Source organism: Girardinichthys multiradiatus, chromosome 15 (genome assembly GCF_021462225.1).
Source record: "Girardinichthys multiradiatus isolate DD_20200921_A chromosome 15, DD_fGirMul_XY1, whole genome shotgun sequence".
In the NCBI taxonomy this organism is placed as follows: domain Eukaryota; kingdom Metazoa; phylum Chordata; class Actinopteri; order Cyprinodontiformes; family Goodeidae; genus Girardinichthys; species Girardinichthys multiradiatus.
Genome location: NC_061808.1, coordinates 26,063,967 through 26,083,320, shown reverse-complemented (window position 1 = coordinate 26,083,320; position 19,354 = coordinate 26,063,967). Strand labels below are relative to the sequence as shown.

Genomic DNA, 19,354 nt, shown 5'->3' with positions numbered 1-19,354 from the left:
AGACCCAACACTCTGGATGAGTTAAAGGCCGCTATCGAAGCATCCTGGGCCTCCATAAGACCTCAGCAGTGCCACAGGCTGATTGCCTCCATGCCACGCCGCATTGAAGCAGTCATTTGTGCTAAAGGATTCCCGACCAAGTATTGAGTGCATAACTGTACATGATTATTTGAAGGTTGACGTTTTTTGTATTAAAAACACTTTTCTTTTATTGGTCGGATAAAATATGCTAATTTTGTGAGATAGGAATTTTGGGTTTTCATGAGCTGTATGCCAAAATCATCCGTATTAAGACAATAAAAGACCTGAAATATTTCAGTTAGTGTGCAATGAATCTAAAATATATGAATGTTAAATTTTCATCATGACATTATGGAAAATAATGAACTTTATCACAATATGCTAATTTTTTTAGAAGGACCTGTATATCCTAACTCTAACACTTCAAAACTAATAAACAAAACCTCAAAGTTAACTTAACACTTTAACAGTTTCTTCTCCCCTCTTCACCTGGTACCTCCTGTGACATCACTTCCCTGAAACCTCCAAATGCAGGAGGTTAGGCCGCACCTCCTCCTTTAGTTCCTTGAACACAGGTAAGTGGTAAAATCACTAGCTGGAACTAGGCAAATGGAGTTCATCCATTTTACCACATGCATATTATATAGATCTTGGGGAGATATTAGTGCTGGGCAATTAAACAATTGCGAAATTTTAATTAAGGAACAGAAAACGGCAATAACAATGATAAACATATGCTTTTAATTAAAGACGGGCAATACATGTGGTCAATCAAGCAGTATGGTAGGTGACTATTATGCAGTATTTAAATTTGATTTGCATTGTTTTATGATTGTACAGAAAACATATTTGTACTGTGAATCACTAACTGCAAATGGTGTTTGGGCAGCAGCATATTATGTTAGTTGAGAAAGTAATTTTTTTTTTTTTTTTTTTTTTTTACTTGTAAATATAGGGCCCCAATACTTAAGGGAATTGTGTCCCTATAATATTTGAAAATAAATAAAGTTTTTTTTTTTTTTTAAGTCGTTCTTGTATTGTACCAGAAGCTATCTTAGAAACTGTATTGTTAATTTAAAACTGTATAGTGATTAGGATTAAAACAGAAATAAACACTGATGTATTTTTTGTCCAGAATCACCTACCTCTAGTAGAGATGCACCGAGAAATCAACTGGTGACCAAAATCAGCAGATTTTCACCGTTACCAACCCTGATTATTGTGAGTCGACTCAAAAACTCTAAAATCTGCTTGTCTCCAGTTTAGAAGTTGTTCTGAAGGAAAACTCAAAGAAAACATTAGATAACAAGGACAACATTTTCAGCATCTTGTGAACTTTCAAAGAAAGCACAACAGACTTATGACATTTAAAAAGTAAAATCGGTGTTACTGCTAGGATCAACTTTTACATCGTTACCAACATTAATTACTACAGTTACAATAATGTGTGCCAAAATGTATTTATTATTAGTTTGATCCATAGCACAATATGAAATAAACACTGACGTTTGTTGAAGTTCACGTAAACATTCATTGGGCAGAATATTACGACTTCTTGGGCTGTTGTTTGCAGTTACTAATGCTAACTGTGCTGAAGACAGTTTAAGTGGTAAAATATTATTTATGGTTTTAAAATAATAGCAAAACCATGTTTTATAGTGACTCCTCTCTCACAAACCGTGTGATATTGCCTCTGCTCCTAATATAAAGAAAGACAGATTAGAGCAGGAAGAAAATAAAATAATGCTGTTTATAGTTTTTAAAGAGAAATCAAAACAGCTAAGAAGCGGCTACAAAACTGGAGATTAAAAATGAGACTCCAACCCGATTGTTGCATCTCTGTTCGTACATGTACACAGATTTCAATTTCCATCAAATAAAGCTCACATATGTTAAACTAAACCACCAAATGTAAGTTGAATCAAAATAGATTTGATTTCAGAATTAAAAGGTGGCTTAAAAATATGGAAACCAACATTGAAAGTGATCTACCAACCCAAGTCTCTGTGGATTCACAGCTTATAGTGCATATCGAGATCATTCAGGTTTCTCAACAGGGAAACTGCAGGCTTTTTAGAAATGTGAAACCAGCATTACGAGCCCTTCAGTGACTGTGTTCAAGAGGGCAGATGAAGAGCACATTTGTCATAGCTCACTGATTTCTAAAGAGTTTCGAAGCATTTGCTTGTGGCCTCTTGCCCAATGTCTTTGTAAGTATGTTATGCCTTATAATGGCAGATACAAAATATTAACTGTATTTTCAAGCAGAGAAATCACTTGCCACTGAAATTCAATAAACCCATAAAGGTTGGAGGAAGACGTGGAGGCGACTTGTTCACATTTGCCCGCACAGAAGCTAAATTCACTCAAGAAATTTCTGATCCATGTCCATTTTTTTCCTTGTCCGCACAGAGGGCTTCCATACCTGTGAGCACAGAGCGATTTCTCCAGTTTTTCATCAGATGGTACTCAGTTTAGGAGCAGAGTGTAAGCAGCACCATCAAGCTGCAATGTTGCTCCTTGCTGAATAAAAAGGACACAAAAATAGAAACTGAAAACATTGTATGTGTATATTTTTGGCATGAACAGAGACTCTTTTTGCTTATTGTTGGAAAAAAAAAAAATTAGACCAACAATGCACCCATCTAGTCAATGCAACCCAGATCAGGAAACCTCCCTTTTTGTGAAGCCCATTTCTCCATATACTTGACACAGAATACATTTTGAAACCTGCTATGGTTACCTATTCGATGTAGGTTTTTAATGAATGAGTTAAGCCTCAGTTGCCTCCATGCCACTTCAGAACAATTAAACAACTGCTGGTTCCAATGTTAAGCTTGGGTGCTGCTGTTGCTTCCAGCAAATACAGATAATCGAAGTTTAGTTTTGGTGTCATTTAAACGGCATCTCTCACCACAAAACACAATGCATCATCTTGATGAGCAGCTCTCCCTCATCTACCAGTAAGCACCCCTTATGTGCCGAGAGGAATTAACGTGATACTAAAGGGAAAAAGAAATGCCTCAGTAAAATAAAACAAAAAACAAAAAAGGGGGGGCAAAGAATAATAAAACAAATAAAAATACAGCCAACCCAACAGCTGCGTTAATGCTGGGTTAACAAAACAGAAATGAAACATTGTTGTTTTAGAAAGATTAATGTGCAACAGTGAACAACATTAGGCTAACCAGCTGCTGGCACTAGATCTATCATACTGGCATGAGACACAAACCGAATTCCTAAAAGCAATCTGGTATTTCTATTCTGTAAAAAAACAAAGGAAATAAACATACATGTAACCCCCCCCCCCCATTTAAAATCTGTTGTAATTACATCGACAACAATTGTGAGCAGTCTACAGAAGACCCATCGTCAAAATTGACCTTGGAATACATGCTCATCCAGGAGGAGTGAATGATGCCAGTCACTGACTCGATGCAATCTGCTGGGTTTCCTTGGATAGAAAAGCTTTTAACCAATTTTAATAATAAACTGAATCCGACTGCACTGTTGGATAGTTAGGATAAATTGTAATGTCTGTACCCAACTTGAAATCTATATGTTTCGAATTAACTTTGTAAAGTGCCTTGAGACGACATGTGTTGTAAATTGTTGGTATATAAATAAAACTGGATTGAATTAAATTGAATGACTTTTGCCCAAAACCCGTTTTTGATAAAAGGAAATGAGTCTCTTATTTTTACTTAAAATTAGTAGCCACCCACACTGATAAACCCAAAAAAAATCTGGAGAACTGTTTTATAGTCAGACGAGACAAATATGATATCATTTAGCCACAATCACAAAGGATGTTTGGAGGAGTCGAGGTGAGGAATTTAAGTCCAAGAAATCTTTCAAGCACAAACATTCAAGAATGGTGGAGGCAGTATCATGCTAAGGGCATGTTTCAAAGCCCGTGGATGAAATAAAGAAGATAGAATACCTCCAACTTCACTTTAAATGACCGGGTAGATCGTTGAAACTTTTCATGATGTGATGGATGTTCCAACAAGATAAAGATCCTAAACACAGATCAAAACTGGTTTTAGAATGAAAAAAATTTAAAAGAACATTGAGATTGCGGAACCTTAAACCAACTTTGAACCTATAGAAAATTTGTGAACTATGTTTAAAAGCCAGATTCAGCAAACCAACCTATTGAAATGAGCCCTGCCAATTATGATAGAGTGGATATCTGTCCAGCCAGAATTATGCGAGAACCTAGTTGATGGATGCAAAAGCATGAGGTTTATCTGCATCTCAGTCAGTGACATTTAACTAAATACTGGTGAGGGTGTATGTATGTATAATTTAACAGTATATTGAAACACCAAATTCTATTTTTGTAAATCACTGAAGTTATTTGTTGTATTATCATTCCTCCCTGAGTAGATGCCTTTCCTCTCCCCATATTGAATATGGTTTCTGTTCTTTAAATAAACCTGTCCATCTGCTTTGCCCATACCAACTTCAAGCTTAATTTGATTTGACACATAATCCTGCTGGTTTTATTTTAGTTTTCCTCTTCTTGTCCATCAGCTGGCAATTTGTTCTCTTTTTCTTATTGCACCACATGTTCCTAATGGTCCTTGTTGTTGTTCGCTTCAAAACATCTTACAAATAAAATAAATTTTGCATCTATTTGCTAAGTGCACTGCAAGAAGACCATAAGGGTCTAATTTAATAGGGCTGTACCCTTCATAAGTGCCATCAGAAACACAATAAAAAAAAAAAGATTCTGTCAGAGTTGCACAAAGGGTTGAGTTTACTGTTAATAAAGAAGGCCAGAGTGCTGAAGCTGTGTGTGAGCAGCATGATCTATGTTTGGAAGAAAATAGAATAATTCAAATATTTCTTGGATAAAGTTGTTCGCTCGGATCTGGCGAAAGACCAGGAATTTGGCTATTTGGATTCGCCTTTGAGAAGCACCAGCGAGACTCTCAAGGCTGACAGAAAATTAAGAGTCAGCCTAACCCAAATAATTATTGTTTTTCTGAATCTGGCTCCCCTGCACGGCCTTGATGGCTGGCTATCTTCAACTTCTCCTGGAAGTTATGTAAACATGACGCTCTGCTCCCTCTGCCCCCTCCCTTCCCTGAGAACATCTGTGGACCTGCTCAGAACTTTGTGGCCGGTTGATGAACATTCCAACGTACCATCAAGGACAATGGCCTCTGTGACAGTGCTTCATGGACTTACTTGCACACACTCACTTGCACACACACACATGCTCAAGATAAACATATGCACCCCTCACACCACCTTCACCGTTCCCGGCATGATGTTGTTTTGTCAACTGTTGCTTCTTTGTGCTGAGGTTTTTTGCAATCTTAAACTGTATCCTGCTAAGGATAAAGTGTGAAATATGATTTTTTTCCCTCTACTTTCCTAATATGGCCTCTTTTCTCATCTAGCAAGGGCAGCGCCTGTGAGTGGGCAGCAAAGCCTCGGTGACCCGTCCCCCCATTGTCTTGTGTCATGATGTATGTTTGGATGGGTTGTACTGGAATTCTAATTTCCCCTCGGGGATCAATAAAGTATCTTTGAATTTGAATTGAATATCAAACGTTTTCTACTATTGTCACTTCATTAAGTGACAGGAGCTTGATGAATAAAGATTTTTGACATGTAAAAAGTGTCATTTAGAATGAATCACATGCTGCAAGAAGAGCATCAAGACAGCTTGCCAATACTTCTCCACATCTTTAGACGTGTGTAAAAAGCCGAAGTACCATCATTGTGGAACAAAAAGATTTAGGCATATTATGCCTTCTAAAACCATCCATCTCTGTATAAAAAAAAGCATATAAACACATTTTCCCCCTCAATTCATTTAAAAATCTTTAAAAACAAAAACAATTACAATCTAACAAAAATGCTATTTTTAAAAATTCACGTTCTTTTTATCTTGGCAACATCCACTTTCAGAGATCAGAAGGAGTCAACAAGAAAGGGAAGAAAAAGAAACAAGTATCATTCTTTACAGATTAAACTGTGTGCCCATGTACGGAGCCACAAAACAGACTTTCACTGTGGAAGACTTGGAAAGAGCACCCCTTTAAAAATTTGGGTACAAAAAAAGAAAAAACTTTTAACCTTGGAGAAAATGGAGTTCATCTCTTACCAAAGGCACAAAATCATCCACAACTGCTCTTCAGTTTCATTTCGATTGAGGGCATGTTACTCCAGATTGGCCTAATATTCACAGCTCCAGCAGAATCAGTGTAATTTCTAGATACATTCACACACTCATTTTACTTTGGTTAGTGGCTGTAGATATACAGAAGCATTACATGCACGTCTTTAAAATAAATGTCAGACAATGGAAATGGCTCCGTCCGTTTCCTGCTGGAGCTGTGCACGGCAGCAGAGCCGTTCCTCTGTTCTTGACCGCTGTTTCACAAAAGATCAGGTTTTCCTACAGGATAACAGTTTCCAGTTTTCTTTGACTGAACTGCCGATTCCAGTTTTCATCAGTACGAGATTTTTACACATTAGAGACAAAACACATGCTGCATATCTTGGATCCTATAGAAAGTGTTCCTAATCTTTGAATGCATGCTGAAGGTTGATGCATTTCTACACCAAAATAGTGGGAGTTCTTAGTTTTTAAATGCATTTCTCTACCTGGTCACTGGCCAACTGAATGTTGAATCTCTACTTGTTAAAGACTTCACATAGAGAATATCTAAATGTTTCCTGGATTAAAAACATAAATAGAAAAACATGATTACAATCTAATCTAGGAATATAAAGTACTTTGTGTCTCATATTTGCATCGTTTCACAAAATAATTGATAAATAAAAATCATAATCTGTGTTAATTTACGTCCAGCTGGAATTCCCTTTGCTTCCGACAGTACTTTCACCAAAGCACCAATAAGGACCAAGCACAACCTCAGTGGCAGCAGAACAATACATCCCCCTTCTTAACTTCAAAAGAACGATTCAAGAAACAAAACGTTCATGGAGTTAACCCTGAAGCCTGATCAGGCTCGTCTGGGATGCACAGAAAGCCAAAAATATGCCCATCCAACAACCCACAGGACCCAAATGATCCATTGCCAACATCCCTCACTACACGCCACAGGACTCCCTGGCAGGTCAGTGCTGTTCTATCTGTAGACAGTGAGACCAATGAGCAAATTGGTGGTCAGATTACAAAAGAACACTTACCTTGCTAAATTCTTCTTCCTGGGCAACAGTAATGAAAATAACAAGCAGCCTTGAGCTACAGTATTGCAACTCGATAAATGCCTCGTGGGTAATTTCTAAATTAATTCCTCTGGCCAAAGTGTTTCCCCAAGCCAAGCCAAAGCACATTTGATAGAGGATTATCCCTGATTGAGTTTATTTCAGAGAAGCTGGTGAAAAACTGAAAACATCACAATATTTCCACAGAGGTAATTCTTGTCTAAACAATATGGCACTACAGAGAACGTACACTACAGAAGGTGTTAAGATCATATTTTTGTATGCTGACTCCTCTCTATGCTACTGCTGTGTGATTATACACCTCCAGCCAGTGGTTCCTCTAAATATCTTTATTCATACTACACGCATGAGGTGAGAAGACCCCCGCTAAATGGCTCCAGCTCTGAGGTAAATGCATTGTTTTACCTCACCAAGAGCGGAGCTCCCCATCTGCTCTGAGAGGACTAGGACTAAAGCCCCTGATCTCCTGCCTTGATCTGCGGTAGCCTGCTAGGTTTTTAAATGTCATCAGTGCGGAAGTGTGTTCTCCTCCTGCCCCACATGCTCAGCTTATTAATACAACACTGGGGTGCATTTATTTAGGAAAAAAAACATGTCTATCTAAGTGCTCACCATCTATTTATATACAGTAAACCATGCTCAAGCCTCCAGCAGCAGTGAAGACTGACAAGTGAGATGTTGGATATGCAAGTTGGCAATAAATCTTGCCAAATACAAACTGCAGATAAATTCTGCTAATAATGTAGCATGTATATGCTTCTTCATGAGCTTTTGGTTGACTAGAATTAAAACAAACTAATTTAATGGTCTGCTGCAAAACCACTAAGGAGATGGTTGCAAAGTTTATCTTTAACACCCAAGGAGAAAGAAAAATGACACCCCTACAACCTTGTGTTAACAGTTACACTAAAGTACTAGAGTTTAACACATGGGACTGATGGGGAGCAATACTTTCTTTCCAGTGAGGATGATTCTTGCCTTGTACACTACAAGTTTTCAATATTTGGCAAAGATTATAACAGGATTTTAAATTACAGTTCCTATTGAATGTGTGCATTTGTGTTAATGATATGTGTGGCAAAGGATGAAGCTATAAATTCATAGTAATTTAGCATAAAGCCACATGAAATTAATACACCAATGATAATTTACGCACCATTAAAGACATTACTGCGTTTACTTTGACAGTTTCTGAGACGTGAAGTTTTAGATTTTTTTTTTTTTTTGCAGATTACAGGAGCGCTTGCATACAAAGCGAGCGCCCGCACGCATACACCATTTGTTAGGTTGGGTTGTGAGCTAAAGGCTGGCAGTAAAACTAATGATCCCCCTCCTTCATCCATTCGTGGTAGGACAAGTGTCCGTGTCGGAACTCCTCTCCAACACAAAGCATGTCAAAACGCAGCGCACAAGGAGCCAGCGTGCTGACTAACGGAGCGCTTACCTCTGCTGCCACTCGCTGCTCCTGTCCCTCCTCCGGGCGTTTGTTCTTGTTTCGCTACAGCGATGATTATGCGAGAGCGCCGTCTTTATCCCGCAAAGACCGCAGTTGCATTTTACAGCCAGTGGAGCAACACTGTGCAGCGGCTGTGTGCTGTTCGGTAAGTAGCCCCTCGGTGCTCGGCTCCACTCGTCACCAAGTGTGGACAGAGAGGGCGGGAGCACGAAACTGGGTAGACGCGTCTATGTGCGCTCGTTGCGCGGCAGCGACGGATCTGCGCTGTGAGCGACTCGCTCGGACGGACTGGCCACTTTACTCCTGATGCTGCTCCTCCCCTTCCACTTCGCTCCACAGACACAAGCCTTACAGCGCCACCACCCCGTGGCAATGCGCAATTGCACGTACCTGCATCACTACACTGTCCTCTCCAGAGGTTCACTGATCATTAGCGGCCATCACAGGATCTCCTTCACATCCAGCTGAATCTTACACATCTTAGTTGAATTTTTTATTCTGTTCCTATGACAAAAAAACAACAGGAAATTACCTTGAGGACCATGAAAATTTGATGACTGTCCTCCAAAATCAGCTCAAAACTTCCCTATCAATTTTTATTCTGTCATAAAAAAGGGTATCAAATATTAGCCATTGTCAGAATAACAAATTATACTGCAACATAATTTGTAAATATAATGTTCAATAGAGATTCAATTCGAATTATGTTCATGACATTGTTTTAGTAATGAATCCTATCAGAACATTTTGAACAGTTGACATTGGTTCTGTCAACTGTTATTAATCATGTACAGTATCCAGCAGAGAAAAGCAAGGCCAATATGAATAAATATAAACTTGGTAATAGTTAAGAACTGTCCTAAGATTTGCGATTGAGAAAATGTGTGCTTTGCTTTAACTACTTTAATAACAGTTATTGGAAAAGTCAAATCCTGTCAATGAATTGTATGAAAAAGGTCTACCTGCCACCTTGTTAGAATAGATTTTAAATGTTTTGAGTTTTTAGGTATTGATAATGTTTCACGACTTCACAAACTACCACCATCACAGCAAGATGGCTTCATGAAAGATGCAATGAATGGGCTTATTGGTGCCAAGGAGGACTCAGCAGAAGTGTCTGTGGTAATAGAATGATGTCCTCTGTACCAATTAATCTTTTTTGTGTGGGCCAACGACTGTAGCTGTAAAACTGCATCCTTAGGTCAGAAGTGGGACCAAGTCATTTTTTTTTTTTTTTTTACATCACAAGTAAGCCTCACATCTTTCCATTCAACGCATGATATGCAAGCCCAAAAGGTGAGTCCACAGTCAAAACATAGAAGTCCAGAGTCCTTAACCTTTAGGTTAGTCATTTTTTTTATTTGGCAGAACAAGTGGCAGAACTTTTCACAGAAAATGCAACCTAAATAAATATATAAAGGATTTATTTGTTCCAATACGTTTTTTTTAACCATCTCCTGCTGAAACATTTCCTTTTAAACAAAATAAATTTTCTGTGAAACTATTACTCTAGAGTAACATTGTAAGTAGCTGTGTGTATTACCTTAATACAAAAAAATGTTATGTGTAAAATAAAATATCCCTTCTAGAATATTTCTAGGTTTCTTCCCCTTCTTTATGGATGAGAGTTTATAACAGCATTGTTATCGTTTTTTTGACAAATAATGCCCAAAATTAGGGAAACCAATGAAATATTGTTGTTAAATATTGGAATTATACTATAGTTTAGGTCACATTTTCTCAATATAATCTCACTTTTCCATTATCATGATGGACCCACCACTTCTCTTTAGCCTTAGCCTCTTGGTCACTAAAATCTATGAAGCTAAGGCATCAAGGACCCCGAAAGGCAAAGCAACTGGCCAGATATAACATTTGTAATCAGAGTTTTACTGCATGGGTCCTTAAATATTCTAGCCCACCAAATATTGGATTTTAGCAGTCTTTTTCATATTGAGATATTTAAAAAAAAAAGTCAATAACAAAAGCAATAATTTGAAAATCCAATACATGCGACATCTGTAGTTACTAAGAAAATAATCTGACAATTGCCTCCAAAATGTTTTTGCTAAAAAAATATGTTCGTTTAAGATTTATTGCTTTTTAATTTAGTACAATTTTAAAGTCTTGTCACACAGTTCACTCTTCTGCCTTAGTTGCTAATCAAATGTGTGAGCATTTACACAGCAATGACCAGTTTGAAGAGTTTCAGTCAGGCTGCAGAGCTCATCATAGCACTGAAATAACTCTGCTGAAAGTCACTAATGATATTCTTATGGCCTCAGATAATGGACTTGTCCTCTTAGATCTCAGTGCTGCATTTGATACAGTCGATCACAATATTCTCTTAGAAAGGCTGGAATATACTGTAGGGATCAGGGGAACAGCACTAGGCTGGTTTAAATCTTATTTGTCTGACAGATTCCAGTTTGTTCATGTAAATGATAAATCATCTTTAAACTCCAGGTTTCATTGTGAAGTACCACAGGGTTCAGTACTTGTGCCAATTCTCTTTACTATATACATGCTTCCAATAGGTCAAATTATCAGGCAGCATAGGATAATTTTCACTGTTACGCTGATGATACTCAGCTTTACTTATCCATAAATCCTGATGAGCCCAACCAGTTAGATAGACTACAAGCATGTCTTGAAGAGGTAAAAACTTGGATGACTTTAAATTTTTTGCTTCTAAATTCAGACAAGACAGAAGTTGGTGTCTTTGGACCAGAGTTTTTAAAAAAGAAACTGCTTAGTCAATCACTTCACCAGGATGGCATTAAATTGACCTCTGGTAATAAAGTAAAAATCCTTAGTGTTATTTTTGACCAGGACATGTCATTTAAGTCCCATATTAAACAGGTTTCTAGGATTTCCTTCTTTCATCTCCGGAACATTGCCAAAATTAGAAATATCCTGTCCAGGAGTGACGCTGAAAAACTGTAATTCATTATTACCAGGATGTCCACAAAATGCAGTTAAAAGCCTTCAGCTGATTCAAAATGCTGCAGCAAGAGTTCTGATGAAAATTAGAAAGATACATCATATTTCTCCTATTTTAGCTTCCCTTCATTGACTCCCTGTTAAGTCCAGAATAGAATTTAAAATTCTCCTCCTCACATATAAAGCCCTTAATGATCTAGCTCCATCATACATCAGAGATCTGATTGTTCCATATGTTCCTAACAGAGCACTTCGTTCTCAGACTGCAGGTTTACTGGTGGTTCCTAGAGTCTCTGGAAGTAGAATGGGAGGCAGATCCTTTAGTTATCAGGCTCCTCTCCTGTGGAACCAGATCCCGGTTTTGGTTCGTGAGGCAGACACCCTGTCTACTTTTAAGGCTAGGCTTAAAATTTTCCTTTTTGATAAAGCTTATAGTTAGAGTGGCCTAGGCTATCTTCCCTATTTTTTAACTCTACCTTCCTCCCTCCCTGTTGGATGGAGAAAGGGGGAGTCAGGTTTAGTCTAAACCAGCTCAGTTATGGTTCAAACACACCCTCCATTTCTGCTACCTGTATGACCCCTACTCTTTTCCAATGGTTATAAACAGTCAGACAGAGAGAGGTATCCCGATCCTTGTGGTTTTTAGTATAACAATGGCCATCAGTGGGCTCTAGATGGACAAACTTGATCAGTTTATTATTTTACTTAGTGCCCCTACACGTGGCCTGTTCTGGGGTGGCTGGGCTCTGGCACTCGATGGTTTGGTCTGGCCTCCCCGGCGCCCCTGCGCCGTTCCAGACCCTTTGTGGGGTGCCTTGAGACGACATTGTTGTAAATAAACGCTATATGAATAAATAAATAAATAAATAAATAACCTGAAATTATCTCTGTAGTTATGCTGCCATAGTCTTAGGCTGCTGGAGGACATAATGACCACTTTCCCCCTCTTCACTACATTCTCACACTACTCTCCAATTTTGCATTATTTGCTGTTATTTCAGTTTTTAACTTTGTTCTCTCTTTTCTCTTCCTAGAAGCTACACCTGGCCTGGCTCTGTGTCTACCTGTGACACCTTTCTGGAGAGGGACATTGTCCAAGCTTCTGCTGGCAACAACTTAATGCTCACCTTCTACAGATGATTCACTCGGCCCTGTCTTTCAGTGTTTAACCCTTTCTCTCTCCTAGACATGGAAATTGACTGAGCCTTTACTGTAACTAATTATATGTGCTCTCTTTCAGACTCTATCCTTGAAAACTGGCTCAAAGTTTATCTGTTCTTTCTTTCTAGATGAAACGACTAAAGGAGCTACATCCACTAACATTTACTTTTCCTTCCCATAGAAAGTACTCCTGGATCAGTGCTTCTGTATTCTTTGTGTGTCTCTGCTCTGTTCTCTCAAACCCCCAGTCGGTCGTGGCAGATGGCCGTTCACACTGAGCCCGGTTCTACCTGGAGGTTTCTTCCTGTTAAGAGGGAGTTTTTCCTCTCCACTGTTGCTACATGCATGCTCAGTATGAGGGATTGCTGCAAAGTCAACGCCAGTGACTGTCCACTGTCTCTACATGCTCATCCGGGAGGAGTCACTGACTCGATGCAATCTGCTGGGTTTCCTTAGACAGAAAAACTTTTTATCCAATTTGAATAAATAATTTAATCTGACTGCACTGTTCAATGGTTAGGATTAATTGGAATGTATGAACCTGACTTTTGTGAAGTGCCTTGAGACAACATGGGTTGTGAATTGGTGATATATAAATAAACTGAATTGAATGATTTGTTATTGATCAATCTGAGTTTGTATGTTTTTAGTTTATATTAAAAGGGAAGATTATTCTGGATTTTGACATTCTGAAAAGATGCCATTATCTGTTTTATTGTGCAAATGTTTTATACCATTAAATATTGGCTGTTGGCATGAGTTTGAGTTAACATAACACAGAACTGTTACAAACTAAAAAAAATTTGTACAAAATGATCCACCTGAGAACAAGAATCTTGACATTTTAAGTAAAATACATTTACAAATAAAAAATATTTTCATATATGATTTATGCAATGTTGCACCAGCTTTACTGGTCAAATTGTAGCTGGTTTATTAGTGTAGCCAACACTGTGCAGCCTCTGCGTCCTACTCGGTGTCAATGCTGGTAATTACTTCAACTTAGCATTCTGGTTGTAAATCAGTCCCTGATTAGAGGGCTAAATCAACAGCCCTCTCCCTGGTGTGGTACAGGTTGCCTGAAATCAATGTCCCTTTATTTATTTTTTATTATCTTTTTGTTTCCCGAAACACTTTCCTAGAATACAAAAAGCAGTGTGACATGATAAACCAAAAGTTGAAGGATAGATGGATGATATGCTTTTGTTGTGAAGGACACAAAGATACGTCGTGGCAACAAGGCAGGTGCAAACAATTCATTAATTATACATGAATTCAATTAAACTGATAGCTTTTTAACATTCACATAGCTCGACGTTATCTTGGCTGCTAAATGTGCAATTAACATGGACAAGAGCATTTAAATCTACAGAAACTGTTTCGAATACTGACAACAACCTTCAAAAACTGACTTTGCTGCCTAGACAGAACCTCACCGGACTGCTTTTGACTTTGTCCCCTGCATTCTCTTCCACCTTATAGCTTCAGCTCATAGCAAAACTAAACCAGCTGTCCTCGATTAGCTATTGCCCCAGAGTTGAGGGGGCGTGTCTAATCTATTTGATTGACAGCTTTATCAGTCACTTATTTAGACAAGGCTGCATAATCTGGGCTTCAATCAGCCTCAAGTGAAAACACCTGTGCAGAATATTCTTGTCATGCCTTGCATGTTAAAAACCGAATAAAGAATGACTGAACTGCTTTAATTTTATAGGGTCCCCTACTGTAACGGTGGTCTTTTTTAGTGTTATTATGAGTAACCCATATAGCTAAGATCTACCTATGTCACACACTGTCAACACTGGAGAATGGCAATGGACGCAAAGACTCCCACTTTAAAAGTACACTCACTGGCCACTTTATTAGGTACACCTTGTTAGTTCCACGTTGGCCCCTGTTTTGCCTTCAGATATTCCTTAGTTCTCGTCCTCGTCCTCGTACTCGTACTAGTACTTGTACTCGTCGTCTTCCGCTTATCCGGGATCGGGTCGCAGGGGCAGCAGACTCAGCAGAGACACCCAGACATCCCACTTCTCAGACACCTCCTCCAGCTCCTCCGGGGGGAGCCCAAGGCGTTCCCAGGCCAGCCGAGAGACATAGTCTCTCCAGCATGTCCTGGGCCGTCCCCTGGGCCTCCTCCCAGTGGGACGTGCCTGGAACACCTCCTGAGGAAGGCGTCCAGGAGGCATCCAGTATAGATGCCCGAGCCACCTCAACTGGCTCCTCTCGATGTGGAGGAGCAGCGGCTCTACTCTGAGCCCCTCCCGGATGGCCGAGCTCCTCACTCTATCTCTAAGGGAGTGCCCGGCCACCCTACGGAGGAAGCTCATTTCAGCCGCTTGTATCCGGGATCTCGTTCTTTCGGTCATGACCTAAAGTTCATGGCCATAGGTGAGGGTAGGAGGATAAAGTTGCATTAGTTCTTTGTAGCATATATTCAACAAGGTGTCAGAAACATTCCTTCAAAATTTTGGTCCATCTTGACTCGATGGCATTGTGCAGTTGGTGCAGATCTGTCCACCACATTCTCAGAGGCGTTCTTTTGGGTTAAGTTATGGTGTCTGTGGAAATCATTGGAGTACAGTTAACTCATTGCCATGTTTATGACACTGGAGATGATTTGAGCTTTGTATCGTGTTGCATTATCCTGCTGGAAGTCGCCATCAGAACTGGCAAAAACTCAGCTAATCTGTGCAAAACGAAACGGCACTATGAACCTTTGATATATGACAGGATTTATTTTAATCCAACCATTTGAATGTTCCTGCTGAAAAAGACCCTTGTTGAACCAGGAATTGTTTTTCTAATCTAATACTTTCCAATTTTGATGAGCCTGTATGAACTGTAGCCTCAGAGTTCTTAACTAACCAGTTTTACCCAGTGTGTTCTTTTGCTATTTTAGCCCATCTGCTTCAAGGTTCCACATGTTTTGTGCTCAGACATGGCGTACGGTACCTTTGTTGTAACGAGTGCTTATTTGAGCTGCTTTTGCCTGTCTATCATCTCAAACCAGTCTGTCTATTGTTCCCTGACCTCTGACAGGGTCTTTTCATCCACAGAACAGCCACTTAGACTGGGACTCATTCTCTCTAAATTTGAGAGATGGTTTTGAATGAAACTCCAAGTAAACCAGCTTGTCCAGCACCAATAATCATTGCCACTTTTAAAGTTCTTTAAACCCCTTTCTTCCACATTCTGATTCTCAGTTTAAGGTTTAGCAAATCATCTTTACTACGTATAGATGCCTAAAAGCATTGAGTTGTAGTTACTGGTTGATTTGCTATTTGAGTTCTCAAGCAATTAAACAGGTGTACATAAGGAAGTGGCTGGTGAGTGTATTGAAAAAATGTTTAGTTTATTTTCCTACTATATAGACGTTTTTTCCCTCCGGATATTTTGACTTTTGGCAGTGAGCAAAAGTTCAAGTGGGAAAAACAATGACTCAGTTTATCCCAGTACTATGCTACAGTGAGCCAGCAAACACAAAAAGTGGATCTGCCCTAAAGTGGCCATCATTAATACAGCTGTGCTTCATCCCCAGAGAGGTATCAAAGCTCTGCTGTGGGAAAAAGGTCCCTGAAGTTCTACGCCAACCATTAACCTTCAGGGAGCCATGAGGGAAGGTTCTTTAAAGGTTCCCCAAAGGACTGTAGATTCAGGAAAAAGTCTGTGCGTTCTTCCTGAACTGAAATACTAGTGTTACCTTAAAATCATACAATCCATCTGGGTGAAAGTCTGTCAAATATTTCCACGTTTATTGTAAAACCTACTGAAAGCTCTGCTCCACAGTCAGAAAAATACAGGACATAAAAATTCAAACATCTTTCTTGGTGTCTAAGAATGAAAGTATGTTCAGCTATAAATGTACTGACTTTGTGATGTTACAAACCACAAACAAGGCTCTTAAGAATGTGGTAAATATTTGTATTCTTGCCCCTCGCTCTGATATCTTTAAATAAAATCCAGTGCAACCAATTTATTTTAGAAGTCACATTGAGAACCTACCTATCAGGATTAATAAAGATGTTCTGTAAGGGCCTCAGAGGTTTAGATAACATTGGTGAACAAACAGCATCACAAAGACCAAGAAACACACCACTGATTGGTCAGGGATAAAGTTGGTTTTAAAACAATATCTCAACTTATGGACATATTATGAAGTGCGGTCCAGTCCAAACATAAAAAGAGTTTCCCAAATGCAAACCTACCAAGGCCATCAACCTACCATCCGACCATCAACTGACAGGCCAAACAGGGAGAGCAGTAATTAGAGAGGCAGCCAAGAGACCTGGGGTAACCTATGGAGGAGCTGTAGTAATCCAAAACCTCAAGTCAGAGAATCTGAAGACAATAGTGCACTCTTCAAATCTGGCTCCTATGGAAAAATTACAAGAATTAATCCATTAATGAACGAAGGCCATAAGAAGTCCTGTTTACAGGTTGCCGCATGCCACGCAGGGTGTTCTGTTCAGAGGAAAACAAAAACTCACTTTTTTGTTTCCATGCAAAATGCTAAATGTGGCAGAAACTAACACTGGTCATCATCCTGATCACACCACCACTACTGTGAATCTTGGCAGTTGAAGCATCATGGTGTAGGGATGCTTTGCTTCTGCAGGGACAGGATAGCTAGTCAAAGTTGGTGGGAAGCTGGATGTGGCTAAATACAAGTCAATCCGATAAAACTTGAGACTGGGGTGCAGGTTTAACTTCTGGGAAGGCAACATTTGGATCAAAGCATATTCATGTGGGAGTATGGCATAATCAAAGTCCAGAGTTAAAAATCGACTAAGGAATCTGTGAAAATTGATACCATCCATTTATTCAATCTCACTCAGCTTGAGTTAATTTGCATAGAAGAAAGAGCAAATGTAAGGCTGGTTGCAGCTGGTTGCACAAGGTATTGACTCAGGCTGAATACAAATGTATGGTACACTTTTCAACTTTGTAAAATCATTTTGATACCCATGTATCAGTTTCCTTTTGCATCTCCATTATACACCAATTTGTTTTAGTCTCTCACACAGAATCCCCTCAAAACACTTTGAAATTTACATTCGTAACATGACTAAATGCGAGAATGCTGAAAGGGTATTGTAACTTTTGCAGGGCACTGCATATGTTGAATACATTTTATGTAAAATAGCAAAGTGGTGCTATACAAAAACACAGCCTTACACTTATGGTAGTAGTATCCTGCTCACTGGTACACACCTTAAGTGTATGCACTCTCAAATGCTTGGATAAAATACTTGAGTGCTCTTCACTCCCCAGGCATCCAGCGTTGCATCAAAATGTCACACTCGGCAGAATAGATAGCAGGCCTTATCGAGGGTCAAATTCTATTCTGCGGTAATTTCAGGAGTCTTTCAGCTGTGCCTTTCAGCGAGAGGCAGAGAGCGAGATGGTGTGCGATGGTGTGTGTTAATTTGTTGTAGAGCCGACTGAGGCAAATGCGAGCCTGCAGGTACTTGGCTAAATTAGAAAATGGGGGCTTTTGTATTTTACAACTAAAGCGGTGTATCTGAGATCTTTGTTTTATGAAGTGAGTCTCCCAAAGGAATACTAGCATGGTGTTCAAAGATGGAGCAAGCTTTTCCGGGGACATTTGAAGTCAATGGGCTTTTATTTAGTAGTGAGACTCTCATTGGGAAGAAGGAAAGTCGTGGAAGATATCCAGCCCATAAAATGTAATGCAAGATTTGTAAGAATCAGAAGAATGTGCCTTTGTTGTCTCACTTTTAATAAAGCTGCAGTGTATTTGCATTTGTGGGGACAGGAAAAAGATATGCTTAGAGTATTTTTTGTCAAATACCAGTACTGGGATGAACTATTTTAATGCCAAACAAAAACAAGTAAAATAAACGAGTGCAGAAGCCATGTCAAATTTATAGCCCAATGAAAATGTTGCCAGTAATTGAGACATAAATTCTAATTAAACTAGAAGTACTTCAGAAAGTAAATAAGAGGCATATTTGAACAGAAAGAAGGCCTTGTTGAAATTTTGTGTGGGAGTGTTAAAAAATTTGTTTTGTTATTTTTGCAGGTTATTCAGCATCTACTTAACTAGAGTGCCAGAGGTTCTGTGGGGCATTGTGTTATTCATGCCCTTTACTCTACGTGACAAAGTCTGCAACATGTAAACAGCTGTAATTGGGCTCAGGGGGCAGTGGACTAAAAAACAAATGGCTTCCATGAGTTTCACTTTATTTTGCAGGTCGTATCTTTTTTTCTGCATAATTCAAAAGGAGGGAAACAGAACTGAAAAAGGACTCTCTTTTTTCATTAATGGAACAATTCTGTGTCCAGACTGGCCTACTCTAAGTATGTGTGCTAGTGTTGCTTCCTTAGTGCTTTTTTTATTTCTTTGATTCTCCTCTTGGTGTGTGTGAGAGACGCTAATATATGCATACAACATCAGAACAAGTAAAACTGTGCACATCATTTGCATTTTTAATGTTAGTGATTCTAAAAAAAAATGCTTAACTGTTGTGAAATGCAAAACTGAATCTCAATTTAAGTTTATTAAGGGAACTAAAGTCAAACCTCAGGAGATAT

The 19,354-nt window shown here is 39.0% G+C and overlaps 1 protein-coding gene across 4 annotated transcripts in view; it reads right to left on the bottom strand.

Moving 5' to 3' along the window:
* The window catches only part of LOC124881931 (kelch-like protein 29), a 374,918-nt gene extending 365,913 nt beyond the window's left edge, over positions 1 to 9,005 (bottom strand). Inside the window, exons 1-2 of one of the 4 annotated variants that reach the window (XM_047387899.1) lie at positions 8,681 to 9,005; positions 2,447 to 2,544 (exon numbers count right to left, since the gene is read on the bottom strand). The gene's annotated coding sequence lies outside the window, so the exon portion shown is untranslated. The remainder of the gene's footprint in view (positions 1 to 2,446; positions 2,545 to 8,680) is intronic. The other 3 variants (XM_047387897.1, XM_047387896.1, XM_047387895.1) reach the window with 3 other exon arrangements.
* Between the last annotated feature and the right edge of the window lie 10,349 nt (positions 9,006 to 19,354).